The sequence below is a fragment of the Gorilla gorilla genome, chromosome 5, assembly GCF_029281585.2.
Source record: "Gorilla gorilla gorilla isolate KB3781 chromosome 5, NHGRI_mGorGor1-v2.1_pri, whole genome shotgun sequence".
NCBI lineage: Eukaryota > Metazoa > Chordata > Mammalia > Primates > Hominidae > Gorilla > Gorilla gorilla.
The window spans coordinates 190032171-190039671 of record NC_073229.2 but is presented as its reverse complement, the minus strand read 5'-3'; the positions used below and the strand labels follow the sequence as shown (position 1 = coordinate 190039671).

General features: G+C 45.2%; 1 non-coding gene across 1 annotated transcript; it reads left to right on the top strand.

Annotated features, from left to right (window-relative positions):
• Window positions 1-1921: 1921 nt before the first annotated feature.
• Window positions 1922-2025, top strand: LOC115935101 (U6 spliceosomal RNA). Its single transcript, XR_004070811.2, has one exon. It is a non-coding gene; the product is annotated as a U6 spliceosomal RNA (small nuclear RNA).
• Window positions 2026-7501: the final 5476 nt, after the last annotated feature.

Here is a 7501-nt window from a genome sequence, read left to right as displayed (position 1 = left end):
TGATCATCAAAAAAATAAATAGTACTGAAATGCATAAAACAAAATACAGGAACACCCTCTCTCCCCCTCTCCCCATCCCTCTGATTTCCACACGGAGCAGCCACTTCCAAGCCAATTATTTCTGCTGTTTCAGAAATTTATTTTCTTTTTCCTAGATAATACATCACTATTTTGTGAATAATTACTTTGTTTCTTTAGACGTTGTCTACTGAGCGCCTGTTATGGAACAGGGAACCAAATTCTCACAGCAGTTCCTCCCCGATCCTCATGTTTTGCACACCCTTGTGGACTCTGTGTGATGAGATCATGATTATTGGCTAAAGCTGTGGTGTTAGTTATTTGGTCCCTGTAATTATCTCTCAAGCCTGAGCCAAATAGAGTACTTGGATTCCATTTTTCTCTCTTGTACAACTTGTCTTTTCCCTGCAATTAATATTAGTCTTGTTTCTTCATGTGCTTAGTTTTTTAGTTATACCTATTTTTTTCCAAATGCTGTCACAGATCTGTCCCAGAACTGACAGTAGAGTTTCCAACTGTATTCCAAACATGTTTTAAAGCATGCCATCAGCTCCATGAGCTTTCACCTGCAGCGTCTGCCCTACCACCCACCCGGGTTACACCTGTTGCACACCTGTCACACACTTATTGTGCTGGAACCTCCTGTCACCCTCCTTCTGGGAAGCTCCTTTGCTGCTCCCAGTATCTCATGCTTTCCCTTTGTTAAGACTAGATTGAAAAATGCATCCTACCACAACATTTTCAACCAGTACAGAATTCCAGGTGAAAATCATGTTTCATTTGAATTCTTGTCATTTTGTTACACTGTATCCTACTGTCCAACAATGCTGTTAAGAAATAGAACACCATTATTCTTCCCTTTTCTTCCTGCTGGCTGCTTTCCCTCTCTGGGCACTCTTGGGTTCTGTTTTGGATCCCTGCCGATAATGAGCTTCACAGGAACGTTCCTTGGGCCAGTCTCCTTCCATCCATTGCCCCAGTGTGTGCTGTGCCATTGAACATGAGGCTCCTGGACTTCAGCCCTAGGTGATTTTCCTGTGTGACTTCTTTAATAATTTCTTTTCCTCAGTTGCTTTTTTTTCTGTGCTGAATTAATCCTCAAAGTTTCTTATTTTTTCTGTCCTTTTGCTGGTTTTGTTCTATTTTCTGGGGAATTTCTTCAATTTTATACTTCCAACTATTGGTTTTTAAAATTTGTAATATTCCATTTTCAATTTCCAAAACCCCTATATTGTTCTTCACTTGCTTCTTTTATAACATCCTTTTACTTTAACATGAATGCAATATCTTTTCTTTTTTCCTCTGAGAATATTATAGTTTTAACAACTTTTTTTTCCTCCCTGTATGGTCTCTTTCCAAGTTTCCTTTTACTGTTTATTATTTTAGCCTCAGTCATTCTTGTTGGAAGCTTTCCTTGGTTATCCTGTTATCCTTAGCCATTCTTTCCTATGTAAGAGCAAGGCACTAAAATGCAGATTGGAAACTATGGTGAGGGGTGGAGGGATGACTCCCTAAACTTCAATAACTGCAGGTCTTTTCTTTTGTACAGTTCAGCTTCTCCAGGAAACACTCTCCTGTGTCTCGTCCGGGGGGAAAAGGTGGGGGTTCGGGTATATACACACAAGCCTGCATTCTAGGAACAGGAAGAGAGCGGGGAGGTTGGGGCAATCAGTGGGGGAGAGGAGTGCTTCACAGTCAGGTATGTTGATTCTCATTGCATCCTGTTCTATCTAGACCCTCGTCTGTTCACTACACACAGTGTGTCTGAGTCCAGAGTCCCTCTGATTTAGTTTCTCCAAAGCATAAACCCTTTGTTTCTTCTGGGGATTTGGGACAGTGTGTTATAAACAAAATTTATTTTCATCTATTTATGATAATGTATTTTTTCAAGAATTTTCTTTTAGTGCTCGCTCTAGCAGCACATTTACTAAAATTGGAACTACACAGAGATTAACCAGGTCCCTGCACAAGGATGACATGCAAATTCATGAAGTGTGACACACTTTTAAAAATAACTTGAAATGGACCACTATGCAACTCTTAGAAGAAAACATAGGAAAAAAGCATCAAGACTTTGAATTTGGGAATTTGACATGATATCAAAAGCACAGGCAACAAAAGAAAACAATAAGGTAGATTTTATCAAAATTAAAAACTTTTGTGCATCAAAGGACACAATCAACAGAGTGAGAAGGTAACCCACGGAACGGGAGAAAATATTTATGAGTCATATAACTGATAAGGGATTGTTATGCAGCTTATGTAAAGAATTCCTGCAACTCAACAACCACAAAAAAAAACTCCAAACATCCTGATTCAGAATGGGCAAAGGACTTGAGTAGATGTTTCTCCAAAGAAGATATACAGATGGCCAGCAAGCACATGAATAGGAGCTCGACATCCCCAGACTCCCCACCCATGAGGATGGCTGTGATTGAAACAAAACAATAAATAAAAGACAGACAAACTGGAACCCTTGTGCATTGCTGGTGGGAATGTAAAACAGTGCAACCATCGCAGGAAACAGTTGCCAGTTCCTCAAGAGATTAAACATAGAATTACCGAATAATCCAGCAATTCCATTTCTGGATATATACTCAAAAGAAATGAAGGCAGGATTTCAAAATGACATTTATACACTTTTTTTTTTTTTTTTGAGACGGAGTCTCTCTCTGTAGCCCAGGCTGGAGTGCAGTGGCATGATCTAGGCTCACTACAACCTCCGCCTCCCAGGTTCAAGCAATTCTCCTATCTCCGCTTCCCGAGTAGCTTGGATTACAGGCACAAGCCACCACGCCCAGCTAATTTTTGTAGTAGAAACAGGGTTTTGTCATATTGGTCAGGCTGGTCTCAAACTCCTGACTTCAGGTGATCCACCCACTTTGCCTCCCAAAATGCTGGGATTAGAGGCGTGAGCCACTGTGCCTGGCCTGTACACATTTTTATAGCAGCATTATGACAAAAGCCCAGAGGTAGAAACAAGTCAAGTGTCCCTCAGTGGAGGAGTGGATACGCAGATTGTAGTGTGCCCATCCAGTGAAATATTACTAAGCCTTAAAAAGGAAGACAATTCTGACACAGGCTACAACATGGATGAATCTTGAGAACATTGTGCTAAGTGAAATAAGTCAGTCACATAAAAAACAAATACTGTGGATTCCACTTCCATGAGTTACCTAGAGAAGTCAATTGCATAGAAACAGAAGGCAGAATAGTGGTTTTCAGAAAATGAGGGGAGAGGAATGGGAAATTAGTGTTTAATAGGGACACAGTTTCCATTTTGCAAGACGAAAAGTGTTCTGGAGATGGACGGTGGTGACGGCTGATCAGTGTGAAGGTACTTAATGCCACAGTCTAAAATGCTTACAGTGATGAATTTTATGTATGTTCTTACCATGATTTTAAAAGTAATTTTCTTTAAAAATCAAGAATAGCCATTGCAAATAAAAGATTTTGGTTCTTAGACATCTCATTTTGTTTAGACACTCAGAGCCATCCTTAGTTCCTCCTCTCCCTTGCTTTTCTTCATAACAGAATTCTCTTGATCCACACCCATGACCCCTTTTTCCTAAATATGGGGGGAAAATAAAGGTCTTCCATTCTTCTTCAGGGCTTTACACCCTTAATCCTTCATCCAAATGTTGTCATCACTCTGCTCTTCCCAAACAGGCTCGTTTCTCCAGTATTCCATTGAAACTGCTCCCAAGTCACTGATGGTGCTAATCATCAACTCCAATATCTTTTTCTTAGAACAAATCCTTTAAAGCATGCTTACAACAAATGATACCACTGCCTCTGCCTTCCTATTAGAAGATAAGGTGTGCAGTCAGTTTCAGATCCTTCACATTGGATCCCACTTCCTTGGGAGGCCCAGGCAGCTTGCATTTAATCCTGAAGTGTCCTCTCTGCATGGCCCTGCAGTATGCATGGGCGAGTTAGAGAAGAAAAGAGAGGAAGATGCTGTAAAGCAATCATACTGTGCGTTCATCAGCAAATCAATTATGAGTCAATAATTGGTGAATTTTGTGGAGACTCGGAACCCAGAGCTCCTTGTCCTCTCACTCCAAGAGCAGAGACCTCTGCAGCTGGGGCCGGGGTTTGAGCCTTGGCACCTGGGCTTCATCCAGTCTGCAAGGCAGAACACACTCTGAGGCAGTCTTTCTGTCAGAACAGCTCCGTTCTAATTGTTTATCCTCAACGTGTAAGGGGCACTTTAGTGCAGGAGCCGGAAGGGAGGCTTCCGTGGGCAAAAAGCCTGCATTCACTATTACATAAAGCTCCCAGGCAGGGTATCAGTAAGAAGAGGAGACCTGACTGTCTGGTAGGACAGAATAAAGCTGAGGAGAAAGTAATGTGCAGCAGTAACTTTCGTGATGCCACAGGAGAGGACACACAGACGGGAAATTAGGGTCTAACCCCTGCCTTCTGACCACGGTGCCCGGAAGAGGGACGTCCCCCCACTGTCGAGTGATTGAGGGTCCTTTGCTTTCTGTGCAGCAGGTAACATGCTGTCTTCTTTCCTGGACAAACCACCTGATCCATTATCCATGCACTAGCCCCTCACACACTGAGAGAGTCTGTGTGTGTGCGCACGTGTGTTCACGTGTGTGCATGTGTGCATGCGTGTGCATGTGTGCATGCATGTGCATGGGTGTGTGTCTCCCTTCGCCTCTCCCTCCTCCTTCTCCCCTTCATTCCCTTGGAATCTATTACTTCCCTACAGGTTCCTTTGGGGAAATGTGGTCTTTTCGCTGACCCAAAACACAGCATTCCTGGAAGCTGCTGGATGGTCAATTTGGGGAAAATAAAAAATCTAAATACAACATTGGCTCGAATTTATACAATGCTCAGCTGACGCACACACCACTTCTGTTGGCTGATTTTTGAGTGCGTGGGCAGCATATGGTTCTAGGACTAATGTTTTTTATCTTACTATTAAACCTTTTTAAATCCTGATTTTCATCTGTATAAAAATATGATTGTTTATCCCAGACCTGTGTGTCACCTGTATGTCCCTAAGCCTCGCCACCTGCTGCGAGTGAATGAGGGCACAGGCCCATCTGGGTGCACAGCCCACGTGAGTGTGAGCAGCGCCAGCCACACCTGGTCACTGAGCCCTGCTGCACTGCAGCGTCCCTCGGGGGTTCTCGGGAGGCCGTCCCTGCAGGCTGAGCCAATACTCTACCCTCGTGGCCCGTGGGTTCCTGCCCAGGCACTCCTGCCCTGCTCTGTGCACCCAGAGCTCTCAATTCACACCGGGTCTTTGTGCTTCTCAGGGCTTTGCGGAGAGCAAGGGGAACAACCCACTTAGGGGGGTTCTACTTGCCCTGGGCTGGGGAAGGGGGTGTTCCCCAGTGGAGGATCCCCAGACCATTGTCCCCAGGTTCAACACGTTCTTCTGTCACTGTGGGTTGGGACTGGGCCACAATCCGCCACCACTTTGTCCACTGAACCGTCACTCTCCTCCTGCCTGAGACTCTGGGGGTGCATCCACTGGCTGCACAGACTCCTGTTTCTTTAGGGCAGGGATTCATGGATTTTTATCTTCTTTGCAATTTGGTTCCTGTTTCCCTGACTGAAACTCACTCCTTGGCACCCTCCAGGCTCTAACCCTGGGACACCCCTGTGGATGGGCTGCGAATGGGGTTGCTGTGCCTGGATTCGAGTAGGGGGATCCCCTCCCCTGGCTGCCCCAGCCCAGTCCCTGGGGTTGCCACATCACCTACCAGCCTTGAATTTATTTTGATCTGCAGCTGAGTGTCGATCTCTGTCTATTCCTCTTATTTTGCAAAGAAAGCTTGGCTTCCGTGTTTAGATTCAGAAATCATTCTAATGTACGGAAATGTGACAGAGTGTACATGATCAGACTCACAGGACTGGCGGCCTGGAGGTTCACAAACGGCAAACCTGTGACTCCTGTTCCCCGCTTTCCCCACAGAGGGCAGGACTGGCTACGGCACGCCACCCCCTCTGCAGGCTCCCATCGGGTCAGGGGTGGGCGTCAGTAGGAAATCCTGACTGCCCACGCAGAGCTTGGTTCTGTGTATGAGGCATGAACACTGAGCTGCCCAGTGGTACCCAGGAGTTTCCAAATGCAGATACGCATTAGGGGACCCCTGCCATTTGGTTGGTTTTGGTTTTTGTTTCCACACAACTCTAATTACTCAGAATGTTGTGGTGGTCATGGTTTCCTGGGCACATTCATGTATTAGAGCTCACACAGGTGCCCTCCCTATACATGGGCAGTGTATGCATCAACCACACCTCAGTAAGGCAGGCTTAAAGTATTTTGTAATGTATGACATGTGTTTCAATCCAAAATACTTATGATATATCAAAAATCTTCCTCAGCAATAAAGCGCTCTAATTGCTATACATAGGACTTAGAAATTATTTATAATTGATTGTCGTATAATCTTTCATTTCAAACTTCTGTGACCTCAGTTTTCTTCTGTTAATAATGTACCAAGTGTAAGAACAGAGATACAGAGATCTGCAAACACCAGTTGATAATTACACTCCGACACACTACACACAGAAGTCCTGTTTCTCTCCTGATAGAGAGGACTGGATCGAACATTTTTTAGAAAGCATCGGTGTTTGCGGTAGGTCTGGTCTTCTTTCCTCCAATGATCTTCTTTGTCGTCAAACCTTATCTGTCAGCCACCCTCCCTCCTCTCCTGGTCCCAAGCCCTTGCTGCCACCCACACAAGCCAGCTCTTCTGAGCATCTCGTGGGGTAGTTCCCAATCTAATAATCCTCTGTAGTGCAAGCAAGCTTCCCGACACACTTGTGAAAACGGACAATGCTGAGCCCCACATGCCACTGTCTAACTGGGAATTAAACCTTACGTCACTTCTGAAGGTAGTTGCTTTATTTCTCCTAGTCACTGGTCACTCCCTATGGAAACAAGCATACTCTTAATGCACGGTAACTGGGAAAATTCCCCCAGTCATTCCTTCATTTACTTGTGTAAATTCACACTGCAGGTGCCCTGGAGGTGTGAGTTCTGCTAGAGGGGAGGGATTCCCCGGAGTCTGAACACCACGGGCACTCGTGATCTGCTCCTTTGTGGTCTTACTGCAAGGCTGGGACCCTGAGGGTGTGGGTCTGGAAAGCGGTCCTCAAGCCTGGCTGACTTTGAGTTCACGTGTGCGGCACTCTCTCTTTGTGATGACCAAGGCCGTGGCAATTCGCACTGGATGACTGAAACAGGGCCTGAGCCCATCCTTGCCTCACTAGAAAGCATTTCAGATTGCAAGGAGGAGATAAAAATCTACAATGTATTTTTAAAGGAAGTTAAAGCGGGCCGGGTGCGGTGGCTCATGCCTGTAATCCCAGCACTCTGGGAGGCCAAGGCAGGCAGACCACGAGGTCAGGAGATGGAGACCATCCTGGCTAACACGGTGAAACTCCGTCTCTACTAAAAAATACAAAAAATTAGCCGGGCGTGGTGGCGGGCGTCTGTAGTCCCAGATGCTCC